The sequence below is a fragment of the Hevea brasiliensis genome, chromosome 17 (assembly GCF_030052815.1).
Source record: "Hevea brasiliensis isolate MT/VB/25A 57/8 chromosome 17, ASM3005281v1, whole genome shotgun sequence".
Taxonomy (NCBI): Eukaryota; Viridiplantae; Streptophyta; class Magnoliopsida; order Malpighiales; family Euphorbiaceae; genus Hevea; species Hevea brasiliensis.
In genome coordinates this window covers 54,583,280-54,592,637 of record NC_079509.1, presented here as the reverse complement: position 1 = coordinate 54,592,637, position 9,358 = coordinate 54,583,280, and the positions used below count along the sequence as shown (strand labels likewise).

Below are 9,358 nucleotides of genomic sequence, written 5' to 3'. Positions count from 1 at the left end.
CCTTTACAACCTTGTCCTAGTCTCATCCCAAACAAAATGACCCTGAAAGTGTTTAGAATTTTTTCGTAATTAGGCTTTTCTCGTTGGCCAAAATAAATTTCATTATTTTAGTTACCGATTGATTTCATTTTAATTGCATATATAATGAAAAAAAATTGTTTAATTAATTAAATATATATATATATATAATTAATTAATTTTTTGTGCGGATTGAGTCATTTCTGAAGGTAGGTACAAACTAGAAATTTCCAACCCATATATGAATTGCTTACATCCATGCCCCGTCAATTAGCTGTTATTTGTGAGTGAGGTGCCCAAAAAGTCTTCTAATGTATGATTTTGCAAATAGTAAAAAAGAAAAAAAAATCACGTGGGAATGTACATTCAATACATATGAACAAAATAAGCAATTTTGTAAGATAAATTATATGATTAAAGTGGAACGAGAGGAATAAGTTGAAAATAAGCAATTTCCTTTTTTAGATATGACAGGGATAAGGAAAGAGCAAGGAAGCATTAGGCTGCAATTCAAAAAAAAGAAGCATTAGGTCCCACTTGGATGAGTAACACTGCAATTATTGACCCGTGGTCCAGATTGATTGACTGATATAACAACATTATAAATCGGAATGCACAGAACTGCAATTATTGTACAGATTTTTCCAAATAGATGCCTTTCTATTAAATGGGCATGGTTGCCTGTTAGGTAGGGGTCTGATGATGATGATGAAGAAGAATTATTTGTAGAATTATGAATTTTTAAATTCATAATTTAATAAAATTAAAAAAATATGGATGGTGGAAAATTTGTGCATAAGCAATAACACCCTTAAAATTTTATATTATGTATAACATTAAGAATTTTAATACCATATAAATATATAAAAAAAATTACCAACAGTGAAAAAAGAAAAAAAATAAAAGGTTTTCACTATAAAAACTACCACTAGCGACCGAAAAATCTGTCGCTAAAAGGCTAAAGCCATTTACAACAGATTAACAGCAATAAAAAATCTATTAGTAAAACCCTCATCGGTAATTTATTTTAAATAGAAACTAAGCTGAAAGTTGTATACTGTCATTCATTCTGTCGTTAATTTAAAAAAAAAAAACTCCTAGTTCATGGCTAATATTATGATAATTATTAGTCTATCATCGTTAATTTTTCCTATTGCTAAATGTGTCACTAATTTCTATTCATTCGTCTAAAATTTCATTGCTAAAATTCGCCAGAACCATACTTATCCAAAATAGCAGAGGAATAAGGTTTATATATATATATATAAACAAGAGAATTTCATTCAAGAAACAGGCAACAACCTATATATATATATATATAAACAAGAGAATTTCATTCAAGAAACAGGCAACAACCTATCCTTTTTGATAAGCTCATCTAACTGGGCAGGTGGAGTAGACATCCACCTGGTAAAGAAAACCTGTTCTTACGGAATGTGCAATCCAATGAGCACATCTATTTGCACTTGTAGGAACATAACTGACTGTCCAAGAAGGATAGGAAGACCAAATCTTCTTTATGTCCCGTCCTGCAGCGAAGCCTCAATCACCCAAGGAAAAAAAGAAGAAGCAATGATCAGCAAATTAGCTAAAACTTGAGAATCAGTGGAATAAGTTCCCTTAACAAATATAATACATTAATATCTTATTAAATATGACTAGTAAGAACCTTAACAAACACATTGAAGATAACTATTATAATCCAACAAAACTTAGTGACAATGCATATAATTTAAAACTAGTGTGATGAAATCAATTAATAAAAAATCTTACTTCGACTCGTCAAGATTTTTCATAAATTAATAAACTATCATTGCCCTTTTCATATAAGTAGCCCCAAAAATTTCTGCCGTGCTCAGCTTTCTACCTAACTTATTAGCCTATAACATAAAATTTATCATGCTACGTAACAACAAAATATGAGTGAACATGTATTCAACCAATGATACACACAACTACAAGAAAACAATAAATTAAATTCAAATAATTGAATCAATTGATCCTTGTGAATCTCAATTTTTATTGAACAACCAGCATATTTTGTTATTGAGCCATCATTTTGGTTAAATTTACCAATCTCTAACTTCCTTCGCCATTGTAGGGTAGACATATATGCAACCAGTTCATTCCATACCTCCGTCTTCATCTAGTCTGGTCCTAAAGCCATCATGCACTTAGCTTCTCTTCAATCTCATCCCAAACAAAACGACTCTAAAATTGCAGTTGTTAGATGTTGTAACAAGAAGTTGCATATACTTCATCCAATAGATTACCCATATGCTAAATTAAATAACTACCCTATATAACAGATGTATTCCATGAAAATCCATCAACATTTTAAAGAAATTTGATTTGGATTTAACTAATCAATAAAAATATCTTTTCGAGCAAATTTTTTATCATAATCTCTGAGCAGTTATAACTTATATTAAAACTAATAGTTTTGCCCACTCATTGCATGAATTATTTATTTTTTATTTAATATAATTTAACATATAATTTTTGTATTTTATATTTTTATAATCATATTATAAAATTTTAATAATAAAGTTCTTAATTAGTTATAATTTATTTTCAAAATTTAATAAATAAATAAATTGTTTAATATATTATATTTTATTATTTTTTTAAATTATTTGAAATATACCAATAAAAAAATAAATAAAGTAAAAAAAAACTCATATAACATGTGATAATTTTTTAAATATTATTATTAAAATTTTTAAATTATAAATATAATAAGAATTTTTTTATAAATAAATTCTCAATTTTTATTAAATTTTTTTATTGAATATATATATATAATTAAAAAAAATAATTCACATTTTTTAATTTAATAAAAATACAGTTAAAAATGATTAATTTTTAGAGATATTATAATTTATAGAAATTTTAAAATTTTTAAAAATATATTAATATAGGAACTTCAAATAATTGTTAATATTTTTATATAATATTTTATTAGTTGAAATACAAAAATTTTTAAATAAAAAAATTAATATTTGATGTAATAAGTTAATTATTATATAATAAAAACATAAGAATAAAAGATTATATGCGTGCGTGTGTGTGTGAGTGTTGTGGGGGGTGGCGGCGGCGCTGGTGGTGTGGGGTGTTGGTTTAAATGGTGAGAAGTATGTGAGTAGAATTTACTGGAAGGTAGTTCGCAATCAAGAAAAATGAAGATAAGAAACAAGTGACTTAAGCATTAGGGCCCAATCCATTGTGGAATATTGCAATTATTGATATGATATTTTAACGATGTGGGCCAGTGACAGAATTAGCTACCAAATTATGAGGGGGCAAACATAAGATTATCAGGATCATGATTGAGAAATTTAAAAAATTTTTAGTAATATAAAATATTTTATTTACTTTTTATATTTCTCTCCATTCTCAACTCTTTTTTTCTTCGTTAATTTCTCTTCAACTACATTCTTTTGTCTTTTAACAAACAATAATAAAATATGTTTTTATTTTTAAGACAAAAAGAAAAATCAAACCCTTTCTTTATACTTATTTTCTCTACACATATATACAGTTATTTGAATTTTAATAACATATGTAAAATATTTAAATTTTAATTCTAAAAAATTATTTTAATTTTATTTTATTAAAGCTTTAAACAATACAATTACATATAATTTTTTCTTAACCAATATTTGTGAGGAAAGAATTGTTCCCTAGCCATTATTTGTCATTTGAAGGCTCTTTTTTATTTTTTATTTTAACTTTGCACCAGCTGATAAAAATCATGTGTATTATATAAAACATGTAAGGTACAACATAGTAAATTTTTCATCCTTTAATATGGCTAGTTCAATTAAAAAATATATATATATATATATATATATATGGCCGATTAATGTTAAGATTAGTTGTAATTAAATCAAAAGATTAATCTCACTTCTAATTTTAATTTTTGGCTTCAATTAAATTTAATTATTTGATTTTTTAACCAAAAATTATTTTAATTTATATTAAATTAATTTAAATTTAATCTATGATATGAAATCAAATTAAATAGTGACAGATGTATTTGTATGCTTGTTTGGCTTAAGTAAATAGGATAAATCTATACAAAATCAATTAAATATATATTTAGTCAATCAAATGAATTCAGTATGTGATATGTCACATTGATCATATATATTTGAGTCAATTACAAAAAGTATCATTTAATTGATTTAACTAAATATATATTTGAGTCAATTGAGTCAATTTGAGTATTTGATATGTCATATTGATCATATATTTTAGTCAATTGAGACTTTAATTGAGTCAATTAAATCAATTGATTATGTTCTTTTATATTTGCGTCAAATGCGAAAATTATAATTTAATTGATTAAATTGAATGTTTGTATTTGAGTCAAATGAATCAATTTGAGTATGTGACATGTCACATTACTCATATACTTTAGTCAATCGAGTTTTTAATTGAATCAACTGGATCCAATTGATTATGTCAATGTCACATTAATTATATATATTTGAGTCAATTGTGAGAATTATAATTTAATTGATTTAATTGAATATATATTTTAATTAATTGAATTAATTTGACTATAAAATATATTACATTGATCATATATTTTAGTCAAGAAATATTCCATAAATTGAATATATATTTGACTCGTCAAGATTTTCCATAAATTAATAAACCATCAATGCCGTTTTCATATGAATAGAGCCAAACACTTCTGCCGTACTCAGCTCCTTACCTAACTTCTTAGTCTATAACATAAAAATTATCATACTATCTAACAACAAAATATGAGTGAACATGTGTTCAACCAATGATATACACAACTATAAGAAAAAAATAAATTAAATTCAAATATTTGAATCAATTGATCCTTGTGAATCTCAATTTTTATTGAACAACCATCGTGTTTTGTTATTGAGCCATCCTTTTCTATCATTCAGATCAGTTTACCAACCTCTAACTTCCTTCGCCATTGTAGGGTAGACAAATATGCAATCAGTTCATTCCATACCTCCGTCTTTATTTAGTCTGGTCTTAGAGCCATGATGCACTTAGCCTCTCTTTAGTGTCATCCCAAACAAAATGACCCTAAAATTGCAGTTGTTAGATGTTGTAACAAGAAGTTAAATACACTTCATCCAACAGATTAATCATATGCTAAATTAAAAGACTACCCTATATAAAAGACGTATTCCATGAAAGTCCATCAACATTTCATCTAAAATTCAAATAGGGTATGTAATGCACCTAAGCTAGTCATAATCTAGGACCATAGATGTAATATTTTTCGAATCTCAGAGGATGAAGAAGCCTTGAAGAATTGAGTTTAAGAGAAAGAATGTTTAAAATGAGGGGTCTAACTTTATAATTCCTAAAAAAAAACTTGGCCATCAAAGTCTATATGTTCAGCCGCCGAACTTCCCTTGAATAGGGTATAAAACTGGAAAAATATCATAGTTCACTCAAATCCTTCCCTTTTCTCTAATTTTTTTTTATTTTATATTTTCTTATATGCATTGAACCGAATACTAATTTATTTAACAAGCATTTAAATTAAAGAAATTTGATTTAGATTTAACTAATCAATAAAAATATCTCCTAGAGCAAATTTTTTATCGTTATCTTTGGGCCATTATAACTTATATTAAAATTAATAGTTTTGCCCATATTCGTTGCATAAATTATTTATTTTTTATTTAATATATTTTAATATATAATTTTTTATATTTTATATTTTTATAATCATATTATAAAATTTTAATAATAAAGTTGTCAATTAGTTATAATTTTATTTCAAATTTTAATAAATAAATAAATTGTTTAATAAATTATATTTTATTATTTTTTAAGTTATTTAAAATATATCAATAAAAAATAAATAAAGTAAAAAAAAACTCATATCACACATGGTAATTTTTTAAATATTATTATTGAAATTTTAAAAATTTTAAATATAATAAGAAATATTTTTATAAATAAATTCTCAATTTTTATTAATAATTTTTTATTGAATAATTATTTAGAATATATATATTAATATAATTTTTTAAAAAATAATTCAATTTTTTTATTTTAATAAAAGTACAATTCAAAATGATAAATTTTTAGACTAGACACTGAAAAAGTGCATAAAGTTTTGATCTTGAAGTATTTCAACAGGGAGCACAACCTGCTATCTTTGCTTCTAAAAGCAGCCATTTTTTAATTTTTTGTGCGGATTGAGTCATTTCTGAAGGTAGGTACAAGCTAGAAATTTCCAGCCCATATATGAATTGCTTACATCCATGCCCCGTCAATTAGCTGTTATTTGCGAGTGAGGTGCCCAAAGAGTCTTCTAATGTATGATTTTGCAAATAGTAAAAAAGAAAAAAAAAATCACGTGGGTTGAAAATAAGCAATTTCCTTTTTTAGATATAACAGGTATAAGTTCAAAAAAAAGAAAGAGACATTGAAGATAAGGAAAGAGCGAGGAAGCATTGGGCTGCAATTCAAAAAGAGGAAGCATTAGGTCCCACTTGGATGAGTAACACTGCAATTATTGACCCGTGGTCCAGATTGATTGACTGATATAACAACATTATAAATCGGAATGCACAGAACTGTAATTATTGTACAGATTTTTCCAAAATGGGCATGATTGCCTGTTAGGTAGTAGTCTATTAATAATAATATAATAATAAATTATTTTTAAAATTATGAATTTTTCAAATTGATAATTCAATAAAAATTAAGAAAAGTATGGGTCGTAGAAAATTTGTGCATACCCTTAATTTTTTATATTATAAAAAAAATTACTGACAGTAAAAAAAGAAAAAAAAAAAAAGATTTTCACTGAAAAAATTACCATTAGCGGCAGAAAAATCTATTGCCAAAAGGCTAAAGCTATTTACGACAGAAACTAAATTGATAGTTGTATACTGTCATTGGTTCTGTCGTTAATTTTAAAAACAAAAAAACTCTTAATTCATGGCTAATGTCGCAATAATTATCACTCTATCATCGTTAATTTATGCTGTTGCTAAATATGTCACTAATTTCCATTCATTCATCTAAAATTTCATTGCTAATATATGGCAAAATTGATTATTGCTAAAATTTTGTCGAAAAATTTAATTATCGCTAAAATTCGTCAGACACGTACTTATTCAAAATAGCAGTGAAACAAGTCATATATATATATATATATATCAGAAACAGGAGAATTTCATTCAAGAACAGGTAAACTATACAGCCTATCCATTTTGATAAGCTCATCTAACTGGGTAGGTGGAGTAGACATCCAACCTGGTAAAAGAAAACCTGTTCTTAAAGAATGTGCAATCCAATGAGCACATCTATTTGCACTTGTAGGAACATAACTAACTATCCAATAAGGATAGGAAGACCAAATCCTCTTCATGTCCTATCCTGCAGCAAACCTCAATCTCCCAAGGAGCAGAATTAGAAGTAAAGATCAACAAATCAGCTAAAACTTGAGAATCACTGGAATAAGTTCCCTTAACAAATATAATTCAACAATATCTTATTAAATATGTAACACCCCTGATTTTTTTATATATTATTATTGGGCTTCGTGTAGGTATCCTCAATTCGCGGAAATTCGACAGTTGTCCGGATCTGTGAATTTCCGGCCAGACAGACCAGCTACCGGAAAAGTCTCCGAATTGGATCTAGGTTTTGGCTACCCCACCATTGTCAGGCATCCCGAGCGCGTTCCCGAAGTCGGAATCGGCAAAGGTAAACCCGAACCTTGCTTTTTCGTAATTTTCTAGTGCTTGAATAGGATTAAAAATCCATAAAATATTCGTGGTAGCTTAGAAAATTACGATTCTTTTTGCAATAGCTTAGTAATATTGCTAAGGACCGCGGGGCAAAGTTTTATAATTTTTAGAGTTTGTTTGGGCAGTTTTTGCAAAAATGAACAATAATAAGGACTAAATTGAAAGTTTGCGTATTGTGATGGATGATTGATTTGATGGGCCCAGGAGGGGCTGTGTGATATGATTGAACTGTTGATATATGGATTGTGAATATAGAAGTGCGTTTTTAGCCCTTTTGCAAGTTGGGTAGGTCCTAGGTATAGGGAGATTCTGGATTTTCTACGACTTAGGACGTACTTGATCTTTTCTTTGTTTGTATTGAGTCAAATTTATTAAATAGATGTAATGTAATTGTCAGGTGAGCCGGGACAGCCTTCTTCCTCCGCCCAGCCGCCACAGTAATTTGTCGTCAAGTTTGTGAGTAAAATATTAATTTTAATTGTAATTTCGATATTATTATATGTTCAGCATGCCCATACATCACTTATATGCATATATTTATGTAGTTAAACTCTAGGCACGATTTATGTTGCATTCATAACTGTTAATGTGCCATGAGTGTTGTTGTGGTAATTTGGAGCAGTGCGTGCGTTGGCGTGCGTGTGATGTGGTGTGGACTATGGATAGGACGGGGTAGTCACGCTTGAGTTCTTGTTGGGACCCGTTCCTTCGAGGGGTAGTCACGGCTTGAGTTCTTCATTGGGACCCTCGATTTGGTTTATTGCGAAAGTCCGGCTTGAGTTCTTCACGGCACAAAGTTGGATTTAAGAGAGTCAGATAGGGATCAGCTCCCATATATTATGATTGATGCTACAGGGTGCGTGAGTGCTCCAAATTACCTTTTTGATGTTATGATGTGAAAATGTTGTTGATGTTGCATTTCACTCTACAGGGTGCATTAGTTCTAGATAGTTATAGAGATTATGGTTAAAATTGATATTTTACTCTCTGAGTCGAACGCTCACTCCTGTTCAAAAATTTTTACAGGCCGCAGGAGGATATTTTATTCTGGGTTAACCTGCTTTTATACTTCGCAGGTTGTTTATCGATATTTGTGTAATTTTATGTACTCCTAGAATTTCCGCATGTGTTAGCAGTAATTATTTGAATTTGGTCTGTAATATTATTATCATGTTGGACCTGTAAACTTAATATTCTATGTCTGTTTGATGGATTGGATGAGGGAGCTGAGCTCCCATTTATTATTATGTTGATGAGTATGTGGAGGGTGAGCTGAGCTCCCCAATTGACTATATATTGTGTTTACAGGTCGGGTGAGTCGAAAACTCCCCGTTGGTAAGTCCATTTTATGGCCGGACTCTGTCCGTTTGTTTTCTTGATATTGGGCCCAAATGGGTCTTAGAGTTGGGTTAATGAACAGTTAGGCTTACTACGGGCCTCGGGGGCTTTAAGCTGGCCCAGGTCCTAGTGCCGGTCCGGCCCATAGGTTGGGTCGTGACAAATGTGGTATCAGAGCTTAGGCTCCAGATTCTTAGGGAAAAGTTGTCTAAGTGTTGGGAAGAGTCTACTAG

At 28.8% G+C, this 9,358-nt stretch overlaps 1 long non-coding RNA gene across 1 annotated transcript; it reads left to right on the top strand.

Moving 5' to 3' along the window:
- The first annotated feature begins 7,553 nt into the window (after nt 1–7,553).
- LOC131175377 (uncharacterized) lies at nt 7,554–9,034 on the top strand. The gene is made up of 3 exons (XR_009145511.1): nt 7,554–7,743; nt 8,185–8,243; nt 8,814–9,034. It is a non-coding gene; the product is annotated as an uncharacterized LOC131175377 (long non-coding RNA).
- Nucleotides 9,035–9,358: the final 324 nt, after the last annotated feature.